Below are 27,813 nucleotides of genomic sequence, written 5' to 3'. Positions count from 1 at the left end.
AATTATTTGATCACGTGGTCAGTGGGCGCGCCAGCTTCAAGGGCAAATCATCTCCCAGAATGCACACGTGCACGCGACGATAATCCACCAATCAAACGCCAAATTGTTTTTTGCACCCCCCGTTCCTACTATTAAAGGAAAAAAGTCGATTCTAATTGTGTTAGTTCGTCAAATATTTATGACCGGCACTTAATTCTAGGCTTTTGATATCCTGGCATCACTTATCTGGAACATCTGCTGATGAAGGATCATTTTTGGCCTACATTGATTTCACACGTGGTAATGATTTTAATTTCCCACTTTTAAGTAACAGAATTCTATTTACAACTTCTCATTTTTTTAATCTTAGCTTCAGAGTTAAATACGGCAAAAAGTAACCATGCCAAATGGCGCATCACAAGCATATGAGAGAAAATTCTAAAACTATCCTTTAATTCACAGGTTCTCAACCTTTTTTGCTCCATGCGCCCCTTTCACCAGTGCTAAATGATCAAATGATCCCCCCCTTCATTTCAAAGCTTGAGAGATACATTTATATTTATTTAAATTTAGGTTATTTTTTACTATAAATTGAACAAGAAAAAGTATAGAAAATGTTAATAACTATCAAAAGTTAATTAAAAGTTTTTCTATATTCACAAATATATATATATATATATATAGCAAATAAATCGGTTTTCTTACCTCCATTGTTATAAAAAGTATGTAAATTCATCGTTCTATAGAAAGACAGTACACCACAAACGCTGATTTTTAAATTTCAAATTTGTTTCTTGTTATTTAATATTTCATGTGAATTTTACGAATTTTTGATATTTTTCTACTCTCATAGGCTATTTTATCATCACAAAATTTCCCATTTTATATCATCATACACCACACGCAACTTTCTTTCAAACGAAGCGTGTTCAACCTCTGTATTTTAAAAACTGAATTTTGCTCAATTTTTAGAAAAGAGGTCACAAAAGGTGGGGAAAAAACGCGAAAATTACTTTTAAATCGTCAGTTACAAAATACTACGATCTTTAAAAAAGTATATATATATATATATATATATATAAGTAAAAAATTTAGAACCAATTTTACACAAAGACCCAAAAGAAATAAAACTAATAAATTTCAAAATAACTTATAAATACGCAAAATAAGGATTAAAAAAATGTGAAACTAAAACCTAAAAATTACAAAAACCAGAAAAAAACAAAGCATATGGATGCTTGTAAGCATACAATATCTCTGAAGCAAGGGGACACTCAAAGTACACGGCGAGACGAAAGTCCTTTCGAGAGACTGTGCTAGAGGAGGAAAGGTGCTGCTAGAGGAAAAGTTACTTGAACTTACAGCATGCATTTGAGGTTAAAATATCTCAACAAAACTCGGTAATAAGAATAAAAGAATATGCAGTAGCTTTCGGCTGTTATAGCTGTTAAATGTTGGAGAATTAAATAATAATAATAATAATAATAATAATAATAATAATAATAATAATGTGATTTCTTTTATGATGTCTAATGATGTAAAACCGAATGATTTCACGCATTTTACCATTTAAAAATATTATATGAGCGCCATCTTCTAAAATTCCATGACTGTTGACATCTCTCATAACATTTCTCTAAAAAATTCTATGATTGTAGATCAGTTAATTAATTCTTTATAGCTGCGCTATAAAGGAAAATAATAATAAGAGGAAGAAGATCGTGACTTACTGAAAGAAATATGATGGAATAATATTACTGAAGGGAAAATGTTGCTAATACTACTGTGATGATAAGATAATTCTAATACTGCTAATTCTTAAATTATAATTCAAGAGGTAAACCACACAAAGAAAAAAAATCTAAAGAAAATCCAGATTTTTTTTTTTTTTTTTTTTCCCCTAATATTCCATTGAGAAGCATAAATAATCGATGGCAAAATGAGAAGTCTAATTTTTTCACGATTTTTCCCTTCTAACGCACGCTTTCGCGAAACGGATATGCAGTTACTAATACTAGAAACAAACGTGTCGGAATGATTGATTCGAAGAGAAGCTTACTTTAAACTAACAACAATGCCTCCCCAACTGCGACAGAATCAACTACGACCTTTCTCAACACTTGTCACCGTACTGTCATCTTCAATTATGCACAATTATGGAAGCATCTGCTTCTTTCGACTTAGTTGTTTTTTTTGCGGGGAACTGTGTCGTCCAGCTGCAGTGAACTTCGTTGCATCGGTTTGTCAAGTCATCCACCGATAACACCCCGTGAACCACCCCGCGTCATCAAAAGAATGGACATCTTTCCGCTTAATCTCTGAACACTTGTTGTATGGCCTTTTGATTGATCGAAGACGTCAAAGCAGCAAAACGTAGGTTAGGACAGTTCTGACATGCTAAATATAGTTGAAGAAGAATATTGATGGCTTACAAGATTCAGCCACGGCCTCAAACTACGTATTCTGAATTAAGGACTACCAACTGAGAGAGGAAATGTCAAGACGACATGTAAGGTGACCCTGGAAGCATTAATAAGATATCAAGATCTCGATGATTAAGATCTTAATCTCAATCATTTTGTTTTTCTTTGATAGGCGTTTATTACATGATTGAGAGAATTTTCTTCTTTTAATAAGAGTTGGGACATGTTTTCATCTTGTTGGTTGTCAAAACTGATCACATATGACATTATACTGATTGTTAATGCATGTCCAATAAAGAATAATATATTAGAGATTTTTTATATTGCAGAAAACAATTACATATAAATATTAAATATGAAAAAAGTATATAAAAAGCCTATTATATTCTTCTTGAATTTATTTTATTGACAGTCAGTAAAACACAGCAATATCGAAGCAACTAAATAAATAAAGTTTTCGGTCTAAAAAATTCAAATTTCAAAGCCTAAACCTAAAAGAAGAGCTTTTTTACCATTAAAAATTTAAAAAAAAAAAAAAAAAAAAAGGAATCTGATTTTTGTTTTAGGTTCAAATTTAATACCTGAAATGATTTCAAACAATTGCGAGTTTAATAATTAGTTTCAAGTTAAAAAATTCATTGAAAGAAAGTCAAGGCACAGACTGTGAAATCAAATATACTGAATTCTTCCAGGGCGATCACCTCCTAAATAGACCACCTCTGATTAATGTAAGAAACTATCATGTTTACAATATCTGACAGCTGATTTTATAGAATTTGAAACTTAAAACATGATAGATGGTTTGAGTCTTTTTTACAGAAAAAGGATACTTGTAATTTTCTGGGTATGTAACGCCACTCAGATCACTATATGTACAGATCAACATCTGAAGTTGGGGTAAAACTGCTGCCATGAGTGCAAATAGTGTTTTCAGCGAGAGCGAATATTTTAAACTTCTGACTTTAGTACACAGCATTCTTTATCATGAACTCCTAAGTTTTATTTTGTTTATCTGTAGAAAAAGTTAATCTTACTTTGTTCCCAAAGGTTACTTACTTGAATTTTTTTACAATAATCACGTTATTTGCAATGCTGCTGTTAAAATAATTCGGTATAGTAACCGAATAATGACATATCTTTCCTCTTGACATTAATCACCATTTTGAAGTAACGGCAATAAAGCAAGTTATCACCAGCAAAAGAATAAATAATTTACAAAAATACTAAACAACTAAAAGTTGATTTCAGTTGTAACTTATGGTAAAATTTGAAATTATTTACAGGGAAAAAAATGAATAAATAAATAAATTTTAAAAATTTCATCAACTTGTGGCATTTATGTTTTGCTAAAGAAATGTTAATTAATTTAACTCTCCTTTTCTGCCTCTTTTCCCCACGACGTTCGCTCATTACAAAATTTATGTAAATCTGAATGGCAAGCAGTTTTACTATAAAGTTTAGAGATTTACCAATAAGAGTATGAGAGCTTGGCCGCTGCTTTGCTCATTCTAACAAACTCTGTTGCTGATGCTAATGCTGGCCCGGCCGTGAATGCTTTAGAATGAAGTTAGATCTTGTTTTGGTAAGTGTATATTTGAAATTATGTCGATGTCTAGGCAATTTTGTAGTCTCTAGTCAAATTAGATTTTATTTTTTGCATTTATACTCTTTGTGGAAGGAAGTTTTGAGTTTTAAACCAATTCCAGACTGGCTGCTAAACTTATGCTTATATATTTTAATTTAAACACTCACGAGTAGTGAGGTACAATACAGACTTTTAATTCTTTGCCTGTTTATTTGACAGTTAGACATTCTAGTGGTGAAAATTCACCGCATAGATCAAATGTAACATTTTGTTTTTATGGTAATTGACAAAACTAAATTATTTTAAACATATAGCAGATGTTACAGATTAGTCTGAAAAACGGTTGTAATTTACACGTTTAACTTAATCAACTAAATAACTAGAATTAGTTTAACTCTCACTTCTTCTTCTTCCACTACACTACTTATTGTAGGCCAGGATGTCTCAACAAGCTTCCCTAACTTTCACGAGAAGGATTTTAATTTTATTTTGCACTTAGGAAAGCTCTCAAGCCATAGTCAGACAGTAGGGCAGGAACAACCTCCGAAGCGACAAGTGCTTCCTCATGAAGGAACTAATCTCGCTAGCCTTAAGCATAAATTGCATTAAAAGGCAACAATATTTAAACGTAAACTTGCGTACCTGAACTTTGCACAAAATGTCTGAGTTTGACAAATTATTTATAACAGAACTAAAAAATAGCAGGAAACTACAAAACTAAAAAACTGATAGAAAATTAGCATAATTGTTCCAATTATGTATATGCGATTGCAGAAGCGCATGGTGAAGCCAGAAGAGGGCTGTCTCTTAAGTAAGCTAACAAAAGCTGTCAACCTATAGCAATGCGTCTGAACAGTAAAATGAGATTTAACACAGACTGCACTTTTTAAATCCAGCTAAACCTGTGGCCCAGCAACTCCCGGGATCTTTGAATCAGCCATTATTAGTTTGTAGATCGGCCACCAGGGGCGGCGCTGTTAATACACTTGTTCAAAATCTGTTTACATTGTCGCCTAGTTTGGGTTTAACAGTACTTTTAATTTTTCACACTTTTCAGCAACATAACAGGCCATCAGAATGTCAAGTAAAAGATCGTACGATGGAAAATATGATGTAAAAAGGATAAGAAAAAATCCCTAACTGGACTTGAAAGGTGGAACACTTGAAAACAAAATTTGATACAGTAAAATCTACAAAGAGTTGAATTTTCAACTGTAATCGACTCTAAAAAAAATTGTTGTTGTTTTTTAATAAAGCCAAATAAAATGTTGTACAACCTCCCTTAGGAAGATTAACTAACGCATTCTTTCCTGTATTAAGTTTTGCCTCACCATTTACATCAGAATATTTATTAGCTATAAAATGTTTAAAACTTTTGATATTCTAACCCACTGATCAGAATTACCAGAAATAATCTAGATTACCAACAATAGTCCAAAAATCGACTGAGTTTGCAAGGGAGATAACAGCAGTTTTAGAGAAAATAGTGTGTTGCTGCGCGCAAGTTCAGCTTAGAGGAAACTCATTAATTACTCTATTATTATTGTTGGTAATCTAGATTACCAACAATAGTCCAAAAATCGACTGAGTTTGCAAGGGAGATAACAGCAGTTTTAGAGAAAATAGTGTGTTGCTGCGCGCAAGTTCAGCTTAGAGGAAACTCATTAATTACTCTATTATTATTGTTGGTAATCTAGATTACCAACAATAGTCCAAAAATCGACTGAGTTTGCAAGGGAGATAACAGCAGTTTTAGAGAAAATAGTGTGTTGCTGCGCGCAAGTTCAGCTTAGAGGAAACTCATTAATTACTCTATTATTATTGTTGGTAATCTAGATTACCAACAATAGTCCAAAAATCGACTGAGTTTGCAAGGGAGATAACAGCAGTTTTAGAGAAAATAGTGTGTTGCTGCGCGCAAGTTCAGCTTAGAGGAAACTCATTAATTACTCTATTATTATTGTTGGTAATCTAGATTACCAACAATAGTCCAAAAATCGACTGAGTTTGCAAGGGAGATAACAGCAGTTTTAGAGAAAATAGTGTGTTGCTGCGCGCAAGTTCAGCTTAGAGGAAACTCATTAATTACTCTATTATTATTGTTGGTAATCTAGATTACCAACAATAGTCCAAAAATCGACTGAGTTTGCAAGGGAGATAACAGCAGTTTTAGAGAAAATAGTGTGTTGCTGCGCGCAAGTTCAGCTTAGAGGAAACTCATTAATTACTCTATTATTATTGTTGGTAATCTAGATTACCAACAATAGTCCAAAAATCGACTGAGTTTGCAAGGGAGATAACAGCAGTTTTAGAGAAAATAGTGTGTTGCTGCGCGCAAGTTCAGCTTAGAGGAAACTCATTAATTACTCTATTATTATTGTTGGTAATCTAGATTACCAACAATAGTCCAAAAATCGACTGAGTTTGCAAGGGAGATAACAGCAGTTTTAGAGAAAATAGTGTGTTGCTGCGCGCAAGTTCAGCTTAGAGGAAACTCATTAATTACTCTATTATTATTGTTGGTAATCTAGATTACCAACAATAGTCCAAAAATCGACTGAGTTTGCAAGGGAGATAACAGCAGTTTTAGAGAAAATAGTGTGTTGCTGCGCGCAAGTTCAGCTTAGAGGAAACTCATTAATTACTCTATTATTATTGTTGGTAATCTAGATTACCAACAATAGTCCAAAAATCGACTGAGTTTGCAAGGGAGATAACAGCAGTTTTAGAGAAAATAGTGTGTTGCTGCGCGCAAGTTCAGCTTAGAGGAAACTCATTAATTACTCTATTATTATTGTTGGTAATCTAGATTACCAACAATAGTCCAAAAATCGACTGAGTTTGCAAGGGAGATAACAGCAGTTTTAGAGAAAATAGTGTGTTGCTGCGCGCAAGTTCAGCTTAGAGGAAACTCATTAATTACTCTATTATTATTGTTGGTAATCTAGATTACCAACAATAGTCCAAAAATCGACTGAGTTTGCAAGGGAGATAACAGCAGTTTTAGAGAAAATAGTGTGTTGCTGCGCGCAAGTTCAGCTTAGAGGAAACTCATTAATTACTCTATTATTATTGTTGGTAATCTAGATTACCAACAATAGTCCAAAAATCGACTGAGTTTGCAAGGGAGATAACAGCAGTTTTAGAGAAAATAGTGTGTTGCTGCGCGCAAGTTCAGCTTAGAGGAAACTCATTAATTACTCTATTATTATTGTTGGTAATCTAGATTACCAACAATAGTCCAAAAATCGACTGAGTTTGCAAGGGAGATAACAGCAGTTTTAGAGAAAATAGTGTGTTGCTGCGCGCAAGTTCAGCTTAGAGGAAACTCATTAATTACTCTATTATTATTGTTGGTAATCTAGATTACCAACAATAGTCCAAAAATCGACTGAGTTTGCAAGGGAGATAACAGCAGTTTTAGAGAAAATAGTGTGTTGCTGCGCGCAAGTTCAGCTTAGAGGAAACTCATTAATTACTCTATTATTATTGTTGGTAATCTAGATTACCAACAATAGTCCAAAAATCGACTGAGTTTGCAAGGGAGATAACAGCAGTTTTAGAGAAAATAGTGTGTTGCTGCGCGCAAGTTCAGCTTAGAGGAAACTCATTAATTACTCTATTATTATTGTTGGTAATCTAGATTACCAACAATAGTCCAAAAATCGACTGAGTTTGCAAGGGAGATAACAGCAGTTTTAGAGAAAATAGTGTGTTGCTGCGCGCAAGTTCAGCTTAGAGGAAACTCATTAATTACTCTATTATTATTGTTGGTAATCTAGATTACCAACAATAGTCCAAAAATCGACTGAGTTTGCAAGGGAGATAACAGCAGTTTTAGAGAAAATAGTGTGTTGCTGCGCGCAAGTTCAGCTTAGAGGAAACTCATTAATTACTCTATTATTATTGTTGGTAATCTAGATTACCAACAATAGTCCAAAAATCGACTGAGTTTGCAAGGGAGATAACAGCAGTTTTAGAGAAAATAGTGTGTTGCTGCGCGCAAGTTCAGCTTAGAGGAAACTCATTAATTACTCTATTATTATTGTTGGTAATCTAGATTACCAACAATAGTCCAAAAATCGACTGAGTTTGCAAGGGAGATAACAGCAGTTTTAGAGAAAATAGTGTGTTGCTGCGCGCAAGTTCAGCTTAGAGGAAACTCATTAATTACTCTATTATTATTGTTGGTAATCTAGATTACCAACAATAGTCCAAAAATCGACTGAGTTTGCAAGGGAGATAACAGCAGTTTTAGAGAAAATAGTGTGTTGCTGCGCGCAAGTTCAGCTTAGAGGAAACTCATTAATTACTCTATTATTATTGTTGGTAATCTAGATTACCAACAATAGTCCAAAAATCGACTGAGTTTGCAAGGGAGATAACAGCAGTTTTAGAGAAAATAGTGTGTTGCTGCGCGCAAGTTCAGCTTAGAGGAAACTCATTAATTACTCTATTATTATTGTTGGTAATCTAGATTACCAACAATAGTCCAAAAATCGACTGAGTTTGCAAGGGAGATAACAGCAGTTTTAGAGAAAATAGTGTGTTGCTGCGCGCAAGTTCAGCTTAGAGGAAACTCATTAATTACTCTATTATTATTGTTGGTAATCTAGATTACCAACAATAGTCCAAAAATCGACTGAGTTTGCAAGGGAGATAACAGCAGTTTTAGAGAAAATAGTGTGTTGCTGCGCGCAAGTTCAGCTTAGAGGAAACTCATTAATTACTCTATTATTATTGTTGGTAATCTAGATTACCAACAATAGTCCAAAAATCGACTGAGTTTGCAAGGGAGATAACAGCAGTTTTAGAGAAAATAGTGTGTTGCTGCGCGCAAGTTCAGCTTAGAGGAAACTCATTAATTACTCTATTATTATTGTTGGTAATCTAGATTACCAACAATAGTCCAAAAATCGACTGAGTTTGCAAGGGAGATAACAGCAGTTTTAGAGAAAATAGTGTGTTGCTGCGCGCAAGTTCAGCTTAGAGGAAACTCATTAATTACTCTATTATTATTGTTGGTAATCTAGATTACCAACAATAGTCCAAAAATCGACTGAGTTTGCAAGGGAGATAACAGCAGTTTTAGAGAAAATAGTGTGTTGCTGCGCGCAAGTTCAGCTTAGAGGAAACTCATTAATTACTCTATTATTATTGTTGGTAATCTAGATTACCAACAATAGTCCAAAAATCGACTGAGTTTGCAAGGGAGATAACAGCAGTTTTAGAGAAAATAGTGTGTTGCTGCGCGCAAGTTCAGCTTAGAGGAAACTCATTAATTACTCTATTATTATTGTTGGTAATCTAGATTACCAACAATAGTCCAAAAATCGACTGAGTTTGCAAGGGAGATAACAGCAGTTTTAGAGAAAATAGTGTGTTGCTGCGCGCAAGTTCAGCTTAGAGGAAACTCATTAATTACTCTATTATTATTGTTGGTAATCTAGATTACCAACAATAGTCCAAAAATCGACTGAGTTTGCAAGGGAGATAACAGCAGTTTTAGAGAAAATAGTGTGTTGCTGCGCGCAAGTTCAGCTTAGAGGAAACTCATTAATTACTCTATTATTATTGTTGGTAATCTAGATTACCAACAATAGTCCAAAAATCGACTGAGTTTGCAAGGGAGATAACAGCAGTTTTAGAGAAAATAGTGTGTTGCTGCGCGCAAGTTCAGCTTAGAGGAAACTCATTAATTACTCTATTATTATTGTTGGTAATCTAGATTACCAACAATAGTCCAAAAATCGACTGAGTTTGCAAGGGAGATAACAGCAGTTTTAGAGAAAATAGTGTGTTGCTGCGCGCAAGTTCAGCTTAGAGGAAACTCATTAATTACTCTATTATTATTGTTGGTAATCTAGATTACCAACAATAGTCCAAAAATCGACTGAGTTTGCAAGGGAGATAACAGCAGTTTTAGAGAAAATAGTGTGTTGCTGCGCGCAAGTTCAGCTTAGAGGAAACTCATTAATTACTCTATTATTATTGTTGGTAATCTAGATTACCAACAATAGTCCAAAAATCGACTGAGTTTGCAAGGGAGATAACAGCAGTTTTAGAGAAAATAGTGTGTTGCTGCGCGCAAGTTCAGCTTAGAGGAAACTCATTAATTACTCTATTATTATTGTTGGTAATCTAGATTACCAACAATAGTCCAAAAATCGACTGAGTTTGCAAGGGAGATAACAGCAGTTTTAGAGAAAATAGTGTGTTGCTGCGCGCAAGTTCAGCTTAGAGGAAACTCATTAATTACTCTATTATTATTGTTGGTAATCTAGATTACCAACAATAGTCCAAAAATCGACTGAGTTTGCAAGGGAGATAACAGCAGTTTTAGAGAAAATAGTGTGTTGCTGCGCGCAAGTTCAGCTTAGAGGAAACTCATTAATTACTCTAATTAACAAAACAATTACTACATGGGTGAAAACAGGCATTTTAAGTCAGCAAAGCTGTTGATACATAGCAGAATTAAGTTGTTTCACCACTCCCCATTTCATAGTGAAACCCCTTTCACAGTGTTATTGCTAAAGAAAATCAAATAGTTCACTTAATTTCTAACAATAAAACTTATCGTATAATAATGAACTATAATTTAAATTACTTGCTTATCTTATTTACTGTAAGATGTGCTTTAAAATAACTCATACATTATTCAACTACGTTTTTTCATTTCCCAGTAAAAATCCTTCTTTCTGGGATTTCATTCTTCTCCCTCCATCATTATGAAACCAATATACTTACACATTTAGAAGTAAGTTAAAAAAACTGCTTCAATTTGTCTCCAATAAATGCAAAAATACACATTCTAAAGACTGGTAAAAAAAAAAGCAACCTCACTTTTTTTGCAGAATGAAGGTTCTTTATAAATTCATCAAAACCTAACAGTGCTGTTACAGATCAGAAACATGACGAAAGAAATGAAGTACGCGGAATGGAAATCTGTTATTAGAAGCGATTCGCTGCAAAATTTACGGTTGGAAAATTCGTGCAGATTTAAAGATGTTTGCGAAATTCCTGGAACTACGAGAAGATTTTACAAAATTATATTTTTCCTTTGCTTGTGTAATATCGAGCAACTGAGCCACACTACACCATGAAAAACAGACCATCAAGATAAATCATAGCAAGATAATATTAAATATGTTCAACTAGTAAAACCAATTTAAATCTAAAATTATTACAAGTACTTCTATAATTAGGCCTAATGAAAACCTTTGATAAAGACATGGGCAAGAATGAAAAGAGTTTTACCCAATTCAGAAGTCAGTTTCCAAAGCATAGTGACATGAAAGTGAAAGAGAGAAAATTCCTATGTGTCTAAATTCGCAGACTTTTAGTAAATAGAAACGTTCATAATAAATTAAATGACACTAAGCTGAACGGACTGGATGATCTATAGTGCAACGGTGCATAAATTTCTGGGAAATAGTAAAGCAGAAAATTATAAGTGGTTCAAGAACTTGTAAGTTAGGATGCAGAACTTCGAAATTTTTATTTTCTACATTCATACCCTTACCATTTCAATAATAATTTAGAAACTGTAAACGACGAACAAGCAGAAATATTCTTTCAGTTGCTGAGGTTGATTGAAGGAAACACAATATAGCCTTACCTAAGACTGCTAAATTAAGGAAACTTAACATTGGCAGTTCGATTTATTCATTTAGTTGACGCTTTTGTGAAACATTAAGATTTCATAAATTACTATTTCATGATAGTTTTGATTTTGTTTCTTGCTAATGACATTAGAAGACAAAGGCAATCATTACCTTAGTTACTAGATTTAGATTAACTACTTTTGATTAAATGAGTTTTAAGAGAGAAAAGATTCCTTAATTACGGAATTTTTTATTGCAGTGAAAACGTAGTTAGCTTGTTTAATACTATCATCTACTGCACACAAAATGAAATGTAAATTCATTTATTTAACTCCCATGTTATATTTATTGTTATTACTCGGAAGAAAGACTATGAAGGTAGACATCCTAAAAACCTGAAATTCATAAGAATTAACTATGCAGCACGGAAGTACTAGGCGTATCTTGGCAACCACAAGTAGACTGATATTTTTTAGTAAGGCAAGATTGATAATAACGGTTTCGCATATGTGACGATCGCCATATATTACGACGAATTTGATCTGTCTCATATTCGCAGTGTGAAGGAGCATGTCAGGAAATCGTCAGGCTCGTTAAAAATCACAAACCGAATAAAATGATAACATCGAACATTAAGACGTCTATTACTGTAAAGGCTAGTTAGCTTGTGTTTCGCAAGGGAAATAGTTAGATAAACAAATTGAGGAAAGGTTAACACCTAGAACAATGGTGGAAGGAATATTAGTTGCGAAAAAAACTAGATGGAAGTCCAGGACAACACTGAGCACAGTTACCCTCTTCTTCTAATCGAATATAAAACTTTCAAGATATTTGCATTTTCAGTATAATTGATTTCAAAAATTTTTCTCCCTGTCCATGTTCCCACCAAAGAGAAAACAACCCTGTAACTCTCTGTACCCACACTCTAATTAATCAGATTTTTTTAAGGATGAATGAGTGAATCCGAAATTGAAAACCAAACCTATGGACCCCGTTTTAAAATAGAGCGTTATTTATAATATCGTTATTATAAGTGTTATTGTCTATAACAGAGGTGGGAAAATACTTTTAACCATGAACCAAAAGGGTCTTTTTTAGGGTCTTTTTTTTTTTTTTAACTATGAGCCATGCAGACCGCAAAGTGAGATGGTGACTATGTGACGGTCTTTTGAGAAGTACCTATTGTTTGCCAGGTCACGACTAGGGAACGCGGAGGAAAACATTTTTCGCGGCGTAAATTTCTTAAAAAAAAAAATACAATTTAAAATAGCCTCTTATGCACTTAATTTCATATTTTATTAAATTTTAATTTACATAAGCCTCACACGGTGTAACGACGACACTGCATGTGGATCAGTCAAAGAAATATAAAACACACACGTAAATTTCAAGGAAAATGAAGTAAAAAAAAGGCATAGATGATAAATCAAATACTTTTACTAATTATAATTTTGCAAATATTATATTTTTATTACAAACACTGTGTTCAAAAAACAATTATTAGCTAACGTATACTTAATCTGAGGCGTGAAATCTCGAGTGTTCATTAGTATTTATTCAAATTAGGTTAACACACATAAAACATCGGTAAAAAAGAGATCATCATCATTCCTTATCAGATAAGATGAAAATAGCAGGTGGCCGCTGCGAATATTATTGGACAGATAAGATGCATTTCTCCTTAAATATAAACTTAAACTGCAAGAATTGGGATGACGGAAATTAGCGCCACTAGCACCAGTGCCCTTACACGAAGCTAAAGTGACTGTGACTGTGTGTGGCGTCACAAGTACATTCGTTTTCAGTCCCTATTTCTTCGAAAACTCCACTTCCACATGAATGAAAATGCGCTCCATCACAATAGCCCGATATACAACAATGTTGCAGGATTACGTAATTCCAGAATTGCAGCAGCGAAATGTCGTAATGGCAGCGTATGGATGCAACATGTTGCTTTTCACGCGTCGCTACATGTGTTTGGCAAGTCCTGAAACAGCACTTCGGTGTCTTCTCCTGTAATTTTGAAGTTTTATGGCTACAGTGATGCCCCCAACCTCACTCCGATGGATTTCTCGTTCTAGTGTTATTTCAAATCTAAGGTATATGCAGCAAATTCACAACATTTGTCAGAATTGAAAGATGCCACAAAAACGTGAAGTTATAAAGATTCATTCTGCCATGTTATATTTATCATTGTTATCAACAGTCTTCCAATGTTGTCATCTGCAAAAGCGGGCACATAGAAAACTTGTAATTCCAACAGAAGATTTTTTTTCCTGTCCCTTTTCTTGTGTTGTCATTGGTTCTTTACAATACTCTTGCTTGCAAATGCTTTAGGCTGGCAGTTTTAGTTAATCGTATATCGTTCCAACGCACGATGTTTTTACAATGCTCTGATCAATTTGTGCTTTAAAAAAAATTATGTTGCTCTTCAAAAATTTCGAAATCTTTTTCCTGTAACTGTAACCATCAAAGCTCTATTTCTTTAAATAATCACAATATCAAGCGGATATCTACAAATAACAATATATGAAATTTCATTTCTATTGGTTGAGCGGATAAGTCGCTGGGGTGTGCTTGTTTCGGTAGTTTGCGCACAGAATCGTGTGCAAAAGAGATGGGAATATCATTACACAGGATTTCATAACGGGCCAGATTAAATAATTAAAAGGGTCCCACTCCGGCCACGAAACGGCCTTTGCCCATCCTCGATTTATAGTAATTGTGTTATTCCTTTTTCACTTTTGACAACACATTTTTTTGAGTTCCTCACAAAATCTGACGATTTTCAATAGCAAAAGTAGGTAAAACTGATAATTTGCAGAGACCAAGGTTTCTGCAAGGTAAAGCAAAAATCATACTGTCAAAACATTCTATGACTATGTTTCCTGCTCGTGTGATTTCTCACGATAAAGACGTTCTATGGCTGGAATATACTCGACTTAAAAATATGTGACTATGTTTACTGGGAGCTATCTAAATAAACCTCGGAACATGTAATTCATGGTATCATTGCAGGAAACTATTGTAGCTAATGTTCCAAGAAGTAATGCAAACTGGAAGTATTGTGCACAGATAATCCAGCATATTTGAGAAATGTGTTTAGAAAATAAGAAGCTGAAGGAAATTGTATTGTTAAAATAAATGACATTGTATATCCTGTTGCTGTGTAAAACAAGTAAATGTTTGAATTGTATTCTTATACCGATTTCGATACTCGTGGAATAGCTCATGCATAACAGAACTTCTTGTGATCATTGCATAAAAATACCCATTACTTCCGAGAACATAAATTAACATCAGTATTGAGCGTAAAATCATCTGGTACCACGGCTGGTCGTCTCAGAGAAGGTGCACTGTATTTAAATGAGCGCATTTGCATCCATGGCAAAGGGTAAACAACTACATACCAAAATAAGTTTATAGAAATTTTAGTAGCGTAAAATTTTATAATGCATAATGGCCTATAATTTAACTGACGTCAGTTGTCAAATGTCAAATATAATATTAAGAGAAATATTCCCATTTAAAACATCCACACAAAAATAACTTTTATATGTTTCCTGCAACATATTTATTCAGGTATTAACATATTATTTTGAATTTTTGATTTAAAAAATTAAAAAAAAAATTGCAATAGTTTTAGTTTTTAGATAAAGGCCGTGCTAGTACGAGTATGGCCATGATTGTAGGACTTATATAGAACTCATATATATATATATATATATATATATATATATATAATATATATATACATCTATATAATATATATATATATATATAGAGAGAGAGAGAGAGAGAGATAATGAAATTTAAAAGTTCTAAGGCTATTCGTTTTGAGCTATGCGAGATACATACATATGTAGATCAGTAGAGACATCACCGAAATATTTCCTTTTGAATCCCTTTTACAATTCGTTTTGAAAAAGAGTTCTCTACGCACGTACAGATGTCACGCTAGAAAAATCGTCCAAACCGATTCGGAACGGTCAAAATGAATATTTCCGTCGAAATATGATATCCGAAATTTTTCGCGATTACAATACTTCCTTCATACAAGGAAGAAAAAAGCAATTTCAAAAATCCATGTTTGAAATCAGAGCACAGTATTTAAAATAAAAACTACCCTGATTAAATCAAGTCACTTTACTCATATATATCAATTTTTATAATAATCGAAATATATTTATGAGAATGCCTTCAAGGATATATAAACCGCCCATTGTTTTAAAAATTTATTACATATTAAAGGATATTGTTTTTACCTTTACACCTTGTCATGTGGGTTGTGTTATACAACCCATATGACAGGAAGGGGAAGGAAAAAAGAATACAGAATCAAAGAGGGAGAAGGGGACAGAAACAAACAATAGGGGACTAAAAGAGTAGTTCTCCAATTTGTTAGAGATAAAAACAAACTATCCAAACTCGTTTATCTTTTCCTTTTTACTTTTTTCATACTTGAAATTTTCTTGATTCATTTCATATTACTAAATTGTTAATTATTTATATATCTTTATTATTGATGGGATGGTATAATGAGTTCAAGTTGCAAAGACAGAATTCGTAATTTAAAGTAGAATTTTGATTTCTAAACAACGAAATTTCCACGAAGAAAATCATAATTACTAAGTTGTTTATTACCCTACTTAGGGATAAAACTTAGATCTCTTAGGGATAAAACCTGGTTCATAAAATTAAAAAAAAAATTGAAAAGGTTACCAAAAATTATGTGATTAAAAACAACTTTTATTCGAAGAAAGGGAGTCATTTGGAAGGATATTAAAATGAATTCTTTGAAATACAAAACTTCATATTTTAGCGTTTCTGCTTTTAAAATTGCTGCTTTTAAATTCATGTCTTTCTAACATGAAAGTTATACCTTATAAATTTACATTACAAATTCAACATTCGGGCTATATTTAGAAATGTTTCTATACGTTCCTTACAAATTTTGGTTGATTTCTGGTAACTAGTAATACATGAAAATAATATTTTTCCCTACTTTTTCTCTTTTTCTTTTAGCCCAAGACGGAGTTAGCCAAAATGCGCTATTATTTTCGAAACGGGATTTTGCTTTAAATTACTATAAGTGACTGTGTCACTTTTCAAATTGTTGCCATTAAATATGTACTATTTTTAAACTACTGTACTATTTTTAAAGAGATTAAATAATGAAAAAATCTGCATATATGTATGTATGCTTCTCAATTTTCGTGAGTATTCCGCGTGCCACATAAAGCATGTCAAATTTTTCAGCTTTAGATCTACTTACAATCCCTTTCATTCATGAAAAATTAAATAAACTTATATACTATCGTATCATATAGTTTAAATAAAAGACTGGACTATTAGTCAATTAACTAATAGTCTAGTCTTTAATAATCAAATGAATAAATCAAAATAATCAAACTAATAAATCAAAATGAGTCACTAGCATTTTTTTTAATTTCTTTATTTGAGGAACAATTAAAAAAAAAAAAAACAGAATGTGACAATTTTCATAAATTGTAATCGATTGTTGCTTTGTGCACTTTTGTTTGGCAAGTACTAAAAAAATGCGAAGCTAACTTCATTGCATTTCTTCATAACAATTTCTGAAGGCATATTTGCATATTAATACATTCAGAAAAAGATATTTGCAAATAATAATTTACTTTATAATCATTAATTTTTTTACATTTAATTGCTTATCATAAATAAAACAGTACAATAGCATACAGTGCAATTTTAGATAATAAATTCTTACAACACTATAAATACTTAATAAGACAGAGTGTTCTAAATAAAGGTATACCAGAATGGAGTCAAATTATTTGATTTGCGCTGATATTGTTAGGGGCAGCCTGTTTTTCATAATTCTGTGTTTTTTTAATTCTAAGGTAACAGCGCTTAAGTAAATTTTGTTGGCGATTATCTTTTTTACCTTTTTTCTATTTTTTTCAGGGCAGCGGGCACTCGTCAGCAAGTTTCTGAAAATGTACTGTGCATGAAGAAGATGTTAATAATAAAGCAAAGAGTTTTTGTCATAAAGTGTACATCCTTCAAAATTTGTCAACAAAAATTTCAAGCTAAATTTCACATCACACCACTAATTAAGGCCGTAATACTTAAATTTACTAAGAAGTGAAATCAGACTTTGCTAAAAAAAATGTGTATTTACGAGCTACAGGAGACTGCAGTTCTAATACCTGCTGCAATTACACATGCCATGTAGCACATTACATGTGCATTTGTATTACATATAGACTAATAAAACAGAGGTATACTAAAACTCGATCTAAGTATACGTTTATGTGGGTCACTTTGTATTTTATGACTCAAAGATTAGTGTTTCGTTTTTAATTCCTAAATAATGAAGACATACACATGAACGAGGCAAATGATTGCAAACAGATATAGAATATAGAAATGATTATAGAATATATAAATTCATTTAATTTTCATCAGTTGCTTATCCTGAAAAATTTGGTTTGTTCTTTGAATTTTTGTACAAACTTTTAGAACATAATTACAATTTGTAGCTACTGTATTGAAAAGTAATATATCACTATTCTAAATATTTTAGCTTAGAATGAAGTTTTAAATTTCAAGTGTTTGTCAATGCAATTAAATCTTTATTAGATCAATTTCATATGACATCCATATCAAACCAATAATTGTGAGATCTAAATTAGCGCATTCATATCATTAGACTGTTAAATCTGACGCAAAATTTTTAAATTCAGTAGACTCATATGACCTGAATGTAATATAAAACACTGTCTTTTGCGCAATGGCACTTTTATGAAACTCAACCAGTTACCAAATTAAATAAAATCACTTCAAGTTAGCGTTATTCCAATCATGAAGCAATCACACAAAAGAATTCCTCATAAACTAACCGCCAACCAATGGCCAGCTAACCATTATAGGCATTAGCTATTTCTAAAGCCGAAAGAATTGGTCACTCTATTATGGAGGCAACTAATGAGTGGACCTCCGTTGCCTCCTATGAAGGGAGAGACAATTTGCATCCATGCTTTCTCCGGAATTCGAGCCTGTCCTCTTTGGTACGGCAGTCAGAGTAACTGATCCCTTTCCCGTCTAGGCGTCTAGGTTCTCAAAAAGAACTAGAAATTTAAGAGAATTTTATAATTGATAAAATTTGACATTTTTCTGGAAAGTTTCTACAACTGAATCAAAATACTCAGTTGTAAGTATTTTGGGCATTCATGATATATGCATTCCGGCAATCTAACGTAAAACTTTGAAAGAAATAAAAAGATGATGGAATATTGAGCCATTATCTAATGATTAATTAATTAATGATTCACTTTAATGACCATCAATCCTTTTTGCAAGTCAGTCCTTGGTATACAGCGATGAAGAATGAGCAATCTTAATTAACGCTTAATTTTACTGTATTAGTGTTCTTTCAATTCAGCATACTTTTATTCGGGATTGCAAAATAGGGAACGCAACTTGTAAACAGAAAACATTTAATCTCGACAAAAGAGTGATTTAGAGGAAAACAATTACTAGTTTAAGAGTTGCACTCGTAGCTGCGACTTACATTTAATTAATTAATCGTGATTTCAATTTAAAATGACGGTCATGTTTTATTAGGCTTGTTTAACGGAATCGCATTACATCAAGCACACTTCTTCAGAATAACAAATATCAGTTCTTCATTAGCTTGCATCTTATTTCTGTTATAATGATTAGATGTATGAAGTTTCGTTACCTATATTAGGCAATAACATGAGTTTAAACATGAAAATCATCTGGCTGGTTCTGGAAAATTGTTTGTATTTTTTTTTTTTTTTTTTTTTTTTTTTTTTTTGTATATTTCTTTCTTAATGCATATTTCTGTACACTGATTTGCAATTAGTGTACACTGATTTGCATCTTTAATATTACTATTTTCAGTTATCTAAAATAATTAATGTAATAATCATTATGTAAAAGTAACACAATATTTTTAAATAATCTCTTAAAATTTTTATTGAAGTTTTAAACGCTTGTTTTTTAGCAGATCTAAAAATTTTTATAGTTTTAAGCAGATTTTCAAGTTTGAACATACTTTTAGTTTTTTAGTTTTTGCTTTTAATGACCGCCCTCCCACAAAAAATATTCTTATTCGAAATTTTTGTTTATATGAGTTTAATCGATATTTCAGCTACTGTAGAAACTTACATAAGCTTTCTAGACATTATAAATACAGTTAATAAAATTTAAATTAAATCACAGAAACTCAAACATTTATTTTCAGTGATTGAAATTTTCTCTGTATATTAGAAAATGCCATTTTCTTTTCGCATTTTATATCGTTCCAAAGAAAAATATTATATTTCAGTGTAAGAAATAATTCAATTGGGGATTAAAAATTTCTTTTTGCTTTAACTAACGAAAACGAATGAATTAACTAGCGAATTAATGAACGAATTAACTAGCGAAAATTTCAAAAATTGTTTGTTTTGTCTTCCTTTTAGTTGTTGTACTCAAAGGTGGCGGTTAATAAAATTTAAGTTAGATAGATTTTACATTCGAATTTTATCTTGCGTATGAATAACTAGGCAATACTAAGCGATAATTTGCTAACCGCTGCATATAATTTCTATGGACAGCCGTTATATGTTGAGGAGAAGCAATCCAAAGTCAACTTACCCAAAAGAAGTTATAAAAACTCTACGAAGAAAGTTTGCGCCATGTTCTTCGTTATTTTAAAAATTATAAAAACTTCAATTTATATGAAAGGAAACGAAAAAAATAAAAAATCATTCCATCATTCAAAAAAAAAAAAAAAAATGTTACTTGTCGAATATTTCGAACAATCACGTTAAAGAGTTTCTACTTATCCAAAAATACTATAATTAATTTTTAATAGATTTCGTTGTCAGATGAAAGTATTCTCTTCGACTTCTGTACACTATAGTCTGAAGTTCTGTTGAACTTAGAATGGATGAAGTTGTAAGGTATAGTTTTAAGTGAGTTAAGGTATAGTTTACCTGCTAGGATCAGTATAATTTGTATTACCTTCTTCTCCCACTTTTGCCCATTTTCAAAGCATTCCCTACTGCACAGTTTTATTTCCTTTCATATTATATATACCTTTATTTTATACCGTCTTCCGTAACTTTCAGAATCATAAAGAATGCTTTAGAATTTCTAATGGAGAAGAAAAAAGCACATTCAGCTTAATCCGTGAACATCTTGTCGGCTCCTTGATAAATTCCATCCCAGTATTCTTCCGACAAGCACTTGTCTTTCCATTTCTGTTCCACTATCCCGACAACCTTCCTCCTCCCAATCTATTCTGAGGAATACGTTTGACAAAGGATTAATTACAGCAATCAAACGCGGCGTAATTTAATCTCCTTTACTGAACCTACCTGAATTATCCGAACCGAATTATTCCTCTTCCTGTTCTTCTTTTCATTACGAGCTGTGGCGTCATTTCTGGAAGCAGGATGTACCGCACATTCTAGTTCTGCTCCTTCTCCTCATAAACATTAAGAAATATATCGTTCTGCGTATTTCCGTATATATTTAATCATTAATCCTCTTATTGATTCTAAGCCGATATTTAATGTGACGCTATTAACGTTTGAAATTCCATTTTCTCATTTCGCTCTGGCGATATTTTCAACGTTATTGTGTAATGGATGGTTCTCCTGGGTTTGGAAATGAAAAAAAAAAGTTTCATAAACATTCGGTTGAAATGTTGCAAGATTATTTTAATTTACTTCCAGACAGATAGTGGAAGTAATATCCCAAAGAAAAATTATGCATATATTGATTGGTATTACATATTTCCAATTAAATTTCAAAAAGTGTAAAAGTTTAAACGAAACAGAATTTATTATATATCTTAATCGTGACCTTTAAAATTTTAAATAACATCCTAATATATGAAAAATAAGCTATAAATTTAAAATTAGGCGAAATTCAGCCTTTAGTCTAACATTGGTATTAAAGTTGCATTTTCAGAGAGACTGATACAGGGTTTCTTCAAGGAAGAAAGTTATTCTACCAAGGGACAAAAATGCTCTTATTATTATTATTATTGTTATTGTTGTTAAATGCAGAAAGGATTGCCGCGTTTTAATTTAGCGTGATTTAGCGGCCATTTTACTTTACAAATAATGTCATTGAAGTCTGAAACTAGATTGCAAAATAAGCTGCCTATTGAAGATTAATTTGTAACAAGGCGTTAGAAACATCTTCGGTTAATTATAGTTATGATGCAAAAGTTTATGAAAATTATCATTTAAATATTATAGCATGTGTCATACAATATACAATAAGTATAGCGTGTATACACAATAAGTACGAACATGAAATAAGTATAGCATGAATAATACAATATACAAATTCTACATGCATGGAAATTTGAATACAATACGACAATACGTACAATAAAAACAAATACATGAAGTGGGTTTTAAAAAGAAATGGATGAAGAGTAAATTAAAAATCCCAAGGTATGAATATAAGGGAGTTCAAAATTTTTTTCATGAATCATGAAAATGCTGCAGATGGTGATAATTATCAATTATTAACATTTAAATGTGTATTATAAATTAAATAATAATTATAAATTAAATATATTCCAAAGTATATGGGTTAGAGTAAATGAAAAATAAAATAAATGTTTAAACGTTTGTAATATTAAAATATGGAATTTGTAAGAAAATTAAATGACTTTAAAGTCACCTTACTGATTAAAAATGGAAAGCCTAGAAAGCCAGATATATTACAATAATATTTGTGTGAATTTAAAACAGCTTAACAAATCGAGTTTTTAGATTTAATAAATAGAGTTTCTATAATTAAATTAGAATTGTTTACCTAAAATTGTAAATTTGAAAGTTAAACCCATTCTACCATCTAAGAAGATTTGTTAATGTTTATCTAGCCAAGAAAACTAATTTAAGCTACGCTACAAATTAAGATTAGTATCTTCTCTCAAACCCGATATCTGATTGATTGATTACATATATATGTAAGATACAATAAAATACGATGGCAACGTTAAGAAATAATTGGTAACCTCAAAATTGACTATTCTAAATTTTATGTTCTCCTTCTAAGTTCATCTGTTCTCCCAATTTCGAAATCTTTCCATGTTACATAACCCTGCGTGAAAAAGGTAATTAAAACCGAAAATTAACCAATCGCAGTTTACCTGTACTTATGCACCTACATACACTGACTAGCAATAAGTATTTGGACACCTGTGATAGAAAAGAAAAACTAACTTTATTCAAAATCAATAGTTGGTAGAGCCTCCACGAGAGGTAATTACAGCGTGGACCCTCCGGGGCATACTTTACACAAGTCTTTGTATGACAGCTAGTGGTATTTTCTTCCACTCGGCTTGGAGAAGACATAGAAGTTCCTTCACCGATTTTGCACGGGTAGTGCACCCCTGAATTCGGCGATGGAACTCGTCCCAGAGGTTCTCGATAGGGTTCAGGTCTGGACTCTGGGCAGGCCAGTCCATTTGATGAACTCCATTGGCACCATACCAAGCCTTGGTTAACGTCGAAACATGACAACTGGCATTGTCGTCCTGAAAGTAACAGGGGTCCAACCCGTAAAACTGTCAAAACGTAGGAAGCCTATTGTCATCCAAAATAGTGCAGTAGGAATCGGAGTTGAGCTTACCATGAATGGGGACCAAGGGTACCAGCCCATACCAGAAAAAACACCCCCAGACCATAATTCCACCTCCGCTGAACTCGACTGTTGGCACAATGCATTCTGGCAGGAGACGACGTTCTCCAGGTAGACGCCAGACCCAGACCCTGCCATCCGAACGGTAAAGGGTGAACCTTGATTCGTCACTCCAAAGAACCCGTTTCCACTGATCTACGGTCCAATTTCGATGTGCCACATTAACCGAGCAGCGCGGTTGGACTTTGTGATCAAAGGCTTATGGGTAGCAGCACGACCATGAAAACCAAGCAGATGTGCTTCCTTACGGATGGTATTCATCGAAACAATACTCCCGGATGCCTGTTGAAACTCCTCGCGGATGAGGGCCATCGGTTGGGTGCGGTTTTTCCGAATTTCTCAGGACAGCACTCGTCGGTCTCTATCTCCCAGTTTCGTTGGTCTGCCGAATCGGGGCACATTCCGACAATCACCGCTCACCTTCTTAATCACATAGGCCACTGTCGATTTTGGGTACTTCAGATCGCTAGATATGTCCCTTAAGGATAGGCCACATTTGTGATACCCGATAATTATACCTTTCTCGAAATCAGAGAGCTCCGAACTGCGAGGCATCTTGCATGCGACTAAAGCCGATGCTGTTTCCTACACGATATATACCGGCGGAATCCGTGACGTACCTTAGGATCGCAGATATCGTCATTTGCATAGGTGTCCAAATACTTATTGGTAGTTAGTTTAGTATAAATACTGCTTTCCGAGCAATTATGTCATTCCTTTTCCTAACTTCTGCCAAGCAAACATGTCTGCGCTGCTTATGCTTTTGTAAAATGCTTACATCGTATTTTTAAAACGAGTGTACATAAAAACTATTGTATTCAACTATGATTGAAAAGTAACTTGTCTGCCAAAGAAAGGATTTGATATGTGTAAAAATAAAGATTCTGGTTCTTAAAATTCAGTTTTGTTAGCTTCGTCTGTATGCCTTCACCCTTAGCCATGACGACTACGCATTAAAATATCACATATATATGTATAAAATTTATATGTATGCCATTAATCTATTATTTTTACATATGCCACAACTGATATATATATATATAATTATTTATTTCCTAAACAATATTGATTAATTGATTATATTATCTCATAAGTTAAATTTAAGTAGAATTATTTTAAAAGAGTGAATTATATTTCGAAAGATGTTTTGAAGTAACTTGAAAGTAAAATGTTAATAATGTTTTAACGGGGACTGGAATTAAATCATCATGAAGAACAAAATTTCAATTGTAAAAGGAAAAATTAAATTAAATGCAAGTAATCATTGTCATTGATCGGAAATTAGTTGACTTTTCAAGCGGAACAAACCAACTCCCGTTCAATGAACAATAATTAATAAATAAATACGTAAATACGAAGGTGTTTCGTCTTTACTCGAGTAATAAGGTTAAGCCAAACCAGCAATTCTAGTCAGGCCAAATATTTCCGCGAATAGAAGGGATTATGAACCAATGCTGATACTCAAAGAACTTATTCCTATGAATTGGCATTTTAGCCAATTCAATTTTGAGTGAAAAGCAATTTCTGTAGGGAATTCCGAAAAAACTCGAGTAACCGTCCCCCGACACCCCCGTGTTTATGCATTTGAGTTCTATATTATTTGTAAAAATTAAACATTGGAAATTGTCATTATGAAATAGAATTCAAAGTATAAAGTTGAAATAAACATAGAAGATTACAAAATAAGATAAATAATGCAAACTTTGTAAAAACAAATCAAAAATAATATAAAAATAAAAAATATAAGAAGAACAGTGAATGTACATGAAGATATAAAGGACAGAAAAAGTATTAAGTAACTTACATTCTTTCTAGTGGGAAGTCGCAAAGTGTTCTCTTCGCGTCTGACTCAGAAGTGTAGGGTGTCCGAAAAAATTCTTAGCGGCAGCGGAGGCTTTGAATATCAGTCGGTAAGACTTGGGTGAAGTAATTTATAGTAGAGGGTGGGATTCGGAATTCTTGAGGGATGTATTATGTGGAGTTCTTACTTGAGTGAAACTGTCTGTTAAGATTTTTTTGAAAATACTAGTGAATGGAAATTAATTAATTTCTGGCTAATTGTCGTGTCGAAATGATTAAGAATTTAAGAAAGGAAAAAAGAAATTTTCACTGTCTAAGAGCTATAAAGATTAGGAAATAGGCCCATTTTTTTAGGAACAGCATAAGTCTGAAGACAATTAGCTTTTTACAATATATACAACTGATTAATTACACTATATACAAATCCTTCAACTGATAGTCATCCAACTTATACCGCCTTCTCAGGTTTAGGAACAAATTATCATATCCCTATCAGTTAAATGATTTAGAGTGAGTATTTAACGCTTGCTCTTTTAAGGCAATAGTTAATAAATTGAATGGGTATTAGATTATTTTTGAGAATTTTAATAAGGAGTAAAATTTCGCGTCGTAAATCTATTGTATCTGTGCAGATAATTTTAATTCGCTGTATTTGATTTATTATTGTATTGTTAATTACTTTTTTGGATATGTTGGAATTCCAATTTATCAATTTGTTAGTATTGAAATTGAAGTGTCTTGTTTTGTCAAAAAGTAAAATTTTTTTGTAGTTAATGATTTGAAGATCTAGATAGTCTATGCTATTTTGTGAATTATTAGTTACACTTAATTATCAATTGTAATAAGGTCATCAATATATCTGTAGGTGTGCTTGTAGTAATTTAACTCTTGTGGTTGTAGATTTTTTTGGAAGTTAAATTCTTTGATAAATAAGAAGATATTACAGATCGAGGTGCTGGAATGTAAGCCCATTAGCAAACCTCTGATTTGTTTAAAAAGTTGATTTTGAAACCTGATGTAGTTATGAAAAAGTGTGCCTTTTAGGTAGGTTTTCCATTTGTTAAGAGTCATAATTGGGAGCATATCAGGGAAGAGTTTAGCAGATCAAGTAGACTGGTATAGATTTCTTCTAGAGGAAGTGAGGTATATAAGTTTTCAAAGTCATAGCAGTTAATGTTTTGGATGTTAATTGTTTGAATGGAGTGTTATTATGGATGATCCAGCAATAGTTATGATTAGTGTTACAATCGTTGAAAATAAATTTACAGATTTTTTTTAAGTTGAATTGAAAAATAATAGTCTACATTTTTCTTGTAATTATTAGTTCCATTAGCTATAAATCAGAATTTTAATGGTGTTTTATGGAATTTGGGAATCCATAAAACATTTTACGGCTATTGTGCTTTTGCGTCGAGGAGTTGGTATATAGATAAGCTTCCCCCCTAAATTAAATTTTGCGCAGTTGATAGTTTAGTATCTGAAAGGTTCGAAAGAGAGGAAAGTGGGAAGATTCGTGTTTTTTAATCTAGAATCATTTTCAAAGTTCGTGAGGTCTGATTATTTGAATATCCCTTTCGTATCTTAGATGTATGAATATCAGATTTAAAATGAACAGCTTTACTCTTTTATAAATTTATTTATTTCAAGATTACGAAGTTTTCTAATAAGAAAACATCTGCTGGGATGGCACTTTCAGCAAAAGCAAAACTTTATTCAGTGAAAGATGAAGAAAACACATACGAGGGCAGATTTAGTTGCTGGACCATTCAATAAGTACCTCTGATATATCATCATATTAAAAGTATTTCAATCTATTTCATTTCTCCACATAGAAAGACAGAAATTTATTGATTCCACTGCCTATTAAACTTGGAAAGACAAAGCGTCCTTGCGACCATTTACAGTCTATAAAGGTCTTGTCAAGTCTGCTTATTTGCTATTAAAAAGCATTTAATCACTTTCTTAGCTCGCGAGAGCTGACTCACGCGAGAATTACACTCTATTATATTCGCTAATCCACTTTACTAGAGCTGCTTTAACGCCATCCGAGAACTTGTCTAATTAGAAGGAGGGAGAAGGGGGGGCGAGATTTGAAACGAGGGTCTTCCTGGCCTGAGGGGTTTCCGGCAAGTTAAATTTCTCGCAGCTTACCGTGCCTTTCTTGGTTCCTTGGACAATCTTCGAGTAGGATTTTTTCATCGGCGTCCTCTTCCACACTTCATTTCGTCTTCGCCTAGGAAAAATAAAACAAAAGTATGATAAAGAAAATATAATCGGCAGGAAATATTGATAAACAGCAGATAATATTGAAGGATGGGAAGTTTTCGATTTTGTAGGAAATGCGTGAAGAGGCAGAAATGAATATTTATGGCGGAAATCTGATCTCGTGAGTCTTACGGATGTTGCAGATTTTTGCATTGCATGTTTTGTACAAAAAATTTATTTTGTGCGAAGTGCATCTCAGCCGATAATGATTTCCGCTGTCTTTAAGAAGTGTCTTCGTAATGCAACACATTTTAGTGCAGTTTTTCCAAATGCTTAAGAAAATATTGCAGGCTCAAAACTTCAGATTTTTAGTTTAACACTTCTAAGAGTTTAAAGTTTCAAAAAGTCAAAAAAAATTAAAAAGGTTTTAAATGTGAAGACCGTGAGATCAAAAAGAAATTTGAATCTAATCTTGATACGCAAATTTCAGTTTAAC

At 32.7% G+C, this 27,813-nt stretch overlaps 1 protein-coding gene and 1 long non-coding RNA gene across 29 annotated transcripts in view; one reads left to right on the top strand and one right to left on the bottom strand.

Moving 5' to 3' along the window:
• The window catches only part of LOC118199817 (uncharacterized), a 458,327-nt gene that overhangs the window by 337,044 nt on the left and 93,470 nt on the right, over positions 1-27,813 (bottom strand). For all 28 annotated transcript variants that reach the window (XR_015042679.1, XR_015042642.1, XR_015042670.1 and 25 more), the window contains exon 2: positions 27,264-27,345. The gene's annotated coding sequence lies outside the window, so the exon portion shown is untranslated. The remainder of the gene's footprint in view (positions 1-27,263; positions 27,346-27,813) is intronic.
• On the top strand, positions 140-17,870 carry LOC118199816 (uncharacterized). The gene is made up of 2 exons (XR_004759992.2): positions 140-279; positions 17,538-17,870. It is a non-coding gene; the product is annotated as an uncharacterized LOC118199816 (long non-coding RNA).

This window comes from Stegodyphus dumicola, chromosome 8 (genome assembly GCF_044657685.1).
Source record: "Stegodyphus dumicola isolate Sdum_Otavi_A_Nest chromosome 8, ASM4465768v1".
Classification (NCBI taxonomy): domain Eukaryota; kingdom Metazoa; phylum Arthropoda; class Arachnida; order Araneae; family Eresidae; genus Stegodyphus; species Stegodyphus dumicola.
This window is presented reverse-complemented; position numbering and strand designations above follow the sequence as displayed.